General features: G+C 48.4%; 1 long non-coding RNA gene across 1 annotated transcript; it reads right to left on the bottom strand.

The window, feature by feature from the left end:
* Nucleotides 1–284: 284 nt before the first annotated feature.
* On the bottom strand, nt 285–1,999 carry LOC147108664 (uncharacterized). The gene is made up of 2 exons (XR_015080730.1): nt 1,899–1,999; nt 285–736 (listed from the first exon to the last, which is right to left on the bottom strand). It is a non-coding gene; the product is annotated as an uncharacterized LOC147108664 (long non-coding RNA).
* Nucleotides 2,000–5,327: the final 3,328 nt, after the last annotated feature.

Here is a 5,327-nt window from a genome sequence, read left to right as displayed (position 1 = left end):
ACATCAAATTGCTAGTTTAACAATGCAAATAAAATCTCAGCATTTGAACTCTACTTCCAAAGAATGCAAGGAAATAGCACTGATAACTGAAACAAATGTGAGGCAGGCTATAAGAGCCGAAGCTGTATGGGATTTGAAACAACAATATGGTGTTGCAGGGCTTTGGAAAAATTAGATTTTTTTAAGAGCTATGACAAGAGTCTTGCATAATATTAATTGGGAAACCATACTTAAAAGTAGAACAGATAAAAACAATGGAATGGATTTAAGACCATTATACAGGATGAGAAAAGAATATATATTCAGCAAGACACCAACAAACAGAATGATAGCACTCTCAGATTTACAACAGTGGCTGGCTTCCCTCCACGTTGGCTGGAGGTGGACTCCTCCATATTTTCAGCCATGGTGGTGAAACTACTTGGCAGGTCTTGCAATATCTGTTACAACTGCTTGTGTGAAGCAAACAGTTTTCTTCTGATTTCTGAGCCCCTGAAATCTGCATCTCTGTCCTCAGCAGAGCTGGGAGAGGACCTTGCGAGCTCTCTCCTGCTGCTGCTCACTAGTCTTGAGTGATTCACCATGTGCAGACCCCCTGCAGGCGTACTGTCTAACTCAGCCGGGGTACCAGACTCTGTGCTGCTTGGGGGTAATGCAATGTGTGACAATGCCTCCTCAGAAGGATTCTCCTGCTCTGAGGTGTCATCTTCTATGGCCTGTGGTTACTGAGAAGAACCTAGAGGAAAGAGAAATGGGACAAGGGTTAGGATGGCAGTAAGGGGGCTGGACAATAGCAGATGACTGGCATCACAATGCAGCCTGATTTAGTAGGTATGTTTATCTGAGATTCATGAAGGGGTGCAAGTAATAGTCAGAGACCCTGTTCAGATAAGCCATGGCATTAATATATTCTATTCTGACAGCTCTGGAGGGTCATTGATTTTCAGTGCTTGCTGCTCCAGCTTGGCGAGGTTAATGGAGTTGGCTGGTCCTTTATGTTGTTTTTTAAAAATTTGTTTATGGGATGTGGGCGTCGCCGGCAAGGCCAGCATTTATTGCCCATCCCTAATTGTCCTTGAGAAGGTGGTGGTGAGCTGCCTTCTGAACCGCTGCAGTCTGTGTGGTGAAGGTACTCCCACAGTGCTGTTAGGGAGAGAGTTCCAGGATTTTGACCCAGCGGCGATATAATTCCAAGTCAGGATGGTGTGTGGCTTGGAGGGGAACATGGAGGTGGTGGTGTTCCCATGCGCCTGCTGCCCTTGTCCTTCTAGGTGGAAGAGGTCACGGGTTTGGAAGGTGCTGCCGAAGAAGCCTTGGCGAGTTGCTGCAGTGCATCTTGTAGATAGTACACACTGCAGCCACGGTATGCCGGTGGTGAAGGGAGTGAATGTTGAAGGTGGTGGATGGGGTGCCAATCAAGCGGGCTGCTTTGTCCTGGATGGTGTCAAGCTTCTTGAGTGTTGTTGGAGCTGCAATCATCCAGGCAAGTGGAGAGTATTCCATCACACTCCTTACTTGTGCCTTTTAGATGTTGGAAAGGCTTTGGGGAGTCAGGAGGTGAAACACTTGCTGCAGAATACCTAGCCTTTGACCTGCTCTTGTTGCCACAGTATTTATGTGGCTGGTCCAGTTAAGGTTCTGGTCAGTGGTGACCCCCCAGAATGTTGATGGTGGGGGATTTGGTGATGGTGATACCGCTAAATGTCAAGGGGAGGTGGTTAGACTCTCGCTTGTTGGAGATAGTCATTGCCTGGCGAAATTTACCTGCCACTTAATCAGCCTAAGCCTGAGCGTCATCTAGGTCTTGTTGCATGCGGGCATGGACTGCTTCATTATCTAAGGAGTTGTGAATGGTGCTGAACACTGTGCAGTCATCCACTAACATCCCTATTTCTGACCTTATGTTGGAGGGAAGGTCATTGATGAAGCAGCTGAAGATGGTTGGGCCTAGGACACTGCCCTGAGGAACTCCTGCAGCGATGTCGTTGGTGTGCCGTTTTGTCCTATGGAAAGAGAGAAGAGTTAGTTAGTGTCTCCTACAAAGGAGAGAGCCCATGTATGGGGCTTCTGTTTGTTGTGCAAATGCTGAGAGGGAGCAGAAACAAGATGCAAGCAGGATGAGAGATATTCAATGGAAATCAGGTGTGTGGAGTGTGGTGAGGAAGGAGCTATGAAAGAAGTTGGTGATTCTGCACAAACTACCAAGTGAGGAGAGAATGCTGCTAGTGGTTGCTGTGAAGGGAGCAAGGAAGAGGTTTGTGTTGTAATGAGTGCATGCTGGTAAAATGTGCCCATGTGATGAAGGGAGGGACTTGTTCAGACTGCAGGGGCGGGGGTGGGGGAAGGACTGTTCCCAGGTGTTGTTTGAGAGAGGTGGAGAAATGAAGTCCTGTACTTGCCCTTGCTACTCTTAAGGTCATTGAAGCACTTCCTGCAGTGGATCTAGGTCCTGGAGATAATGCTTCTGGTGCTGACAATCTGAGCAATATCTCTCCATGCCTGGTGCACAATGTTTCAACAACCTCCTCCCACTGGCTGGAAGGAGAACTTCAGTCCTCTTTCTGACCTCTTCCAGCAGGACCTCTGGGGAGGCTTCAGAACATGGGGGGCTTCCCTGTGACTCATGTCAATGTTTTTTTCCCCCTCTACCACTCTAAAGCAAAGTCCTGCAGAAGGGACTGCAGCCTCGCTTTAAATAGGCCTCTGGCTGTCCTGCCAGAAATTGCACTGACAAAGTGGACAAGTTTCTTGTTCTGTCAGCGAATTGTGTGAAACCCTCCCATGAGATTCTAATGAGACCTGGCAGTTAAAATACCCTGGGCCTCTTTTACTAGTGAAGCAGGTGAGTTCCTACCTGTAGTGTATGTGCCTTTAAGACAGAACTACTTTTACAGCTCCTGTATACTGTAGTACCGGCAGTGACCACACCTGTATATAAGCCTTGCGCATGCCTCTGTACCCCCAGTCTTGAGACTACCCTCCTCCAGGAAATACCTGTTTATTGTTCAGTTACAGCATCCGTGTGGTTATTCAAAAACATCATACTCTCAGAATCACGGATCTAACAGTGGCGACGAGTGTCGATTCGAATCTACCTGCAACTCTGCATTTCCCTTCGAGGATTCGCTCCGGGAGGGCGGTGTAAGAAAGTCGAGGCCAGGAACACGGGCGTCGACCACGAGCAACCGCCAAGTCGTCCGGCAGAGAGTGAACATCGCAGGGGAGGCTGTGGAGAGCCGGGCTTGGTTCCTCAGCTACGACGATCAGCAAGAGACTGACGACAGGTCCAGCGTAGACCCTTCCTGGACAGCGGCGGCTGGAGCTGACCGACGGCGGAGAGAAAGCCGAGCAGCGTCGACGGGGTAAGACAAGAGGGTGAAGCGCACAGGGCGCAGCCGGGGGTTGAAAACCGAGCGGCGTCGAGAGAAAAAAAAAAACAAACCGGAGAGAGGGTAAAGCAACAGCCGGGTTCAGGACAGAGCGGCGTCGAGAAAAAAAAAACAACAAAAAACGCGCAGAGCACAGCCAGGGCTCAAGGGCTGAACAGTGTCCGCGGGGAGAAGGAGGGAGAGCGCGGGAGACGCCATTTTTAGAAGCCGCAGCAGAGAAGAAGGGCGAGCACGGGAAGGAAGGAAAGCGCGGGAGACGCCATTTTGTGCCAGCGGAGAAGAAGGGGAAGCGCGGGAGACGCCATTTTTGACAGTTAAATCACACCCAGGGATGCCGAAGAGTGGCAGTATCTCTACGTTCGACAATGAAGTCGAAGATTGGGCGACATATGTGGAACGTATTGAGGTGTACTGCAGGGCGAATGAAGTGCCAGATGCTAGTAAAGCACTGGTTTTGTTAAATTCCATGGGTGCAAAAACTTATGGGTTACTGCGAAATCTAATAACCCCAGAGAAGCCGGTGAACAAGAATTTCGAAAGCACAGTAGAAATCCTACAGGACCACTTAAACCCCACACCGCTGCTGATAGCAGAACAATTTAAGTTCCATAAAAGGAACCAACACAAAGACGAAAGCAATGCTGAGTACCTAACGGAACTGCGCAAGCTATCGAAACACTGCCAGTTTGGAGCGGAACTAGCAGATACGTTAAGGGACAAGTTTGTGTGTGGGCTACAAAGTGAAGGAACCCAGAAACGGCTTCCAGCAGAAAAGGATCTTATGCTGGACAAGACTTTCAGTATGGCAGTATCACACGAAGCAGCCGCAAGGGGAGCTGCAGAGATACAACAGAGACCGCAAGAATATGGCACCAATGAAATGTCCTATGGAACAGGGAAGTGCTATCGCTGCGGCAGAACAACACATGACCAGAAGGATTGTTGGTTCAAGGACCAAGTGTGCAGACAATGTGGAAAAGCAGGACACATAGCAAGAGTCTGCAGGTCTGGGAAGAAAACCAACAGTAAGAAATCTCCACAGGAGAAGTACAAAAAGGTACACCAGGTGATGGACAGTGGTTCAGACGAACAGAAAAGTGACACAGACTCCGGAAGCAAGGAGCTGGGTTGTCTGAAACTACATAAGGTAACCAAAATGGAGGATCACCAGACTATCTGGGTTACACTCAAGATAGACGGAGTCCAAGTGAAAATGGAATTGGACACAGGATCAGCCCTAGCAGTCATAAACCAAAGGGACTACAAGTGGCTATTTTCACATATACCCTTGAAAGCTACAGAGATTGTCTTGAAGACGCATACGGGGCAAAAAGTCTACACCAAAGGAAAAATAAGGGTGAAAGTGATATATAAAGGCCAGGAAATACCTAAAATGGATATATATGTATTGCCAGATGGAGGACCACCACTGCTAGGATGTGAATGGATCCGGAAGATACAATTAGATTGGCATTCCATACAGGCACTGAAGGTTGAGGCCAAAAATGATGACGACGTCACACCTGGACGACTGTCAAAAATGCTAACTGACGCAAAAGAAGTGTTCCAGGAGGGACTAGGAACACTAAAAGGCATAACAGCAACGATTAAAATAGAGGAAAATGCAAGCCCAAAGTTTCTTAAGGCCAGACCAGTGCCTTATGCGATCAGACCAGCTGTCGAAGCAGAGCTGGAAGGGTTGGAACGTTCAGGAGTACTGTCCAAAGTGGACTGGAGCGAGTGGGCTACACCCATTGTTCCTGTAATGAAGAGGTCGTTGAGTAATATGCCTGGGGAACCAAAGAAGGTCCGCATCTGTGGGGATTTTAAGGTGACAGTGAACCCAGTCCTTCACACGGTACAATATCCGCTTCCACGAATTGAGGATATTTTCGCCTCGCTATCTGGAGGTAAACGCTTCACCAAAATTGATCTAGC

The sequence above is a fragment of the Somniosus microcephalus genome, chromosome 13 (assembly GCF_052327205.1).
Source record: "Somniosus microcephalus isolate GS21.2 chromosome 13, FLI_Smic_1.0, whole genome shotgun sequence".
NCBI classification, from domain to species: domain Eukaryota; kingdom Metazoa; phylum Chordata; class Chondrichthyes; order Squaliformes; family Somniosidae; genus Somniosus; species Somniosus microcephalus.
This window is presented reverse-complemented; position numbering and strand designations above follow the sequence as displayed.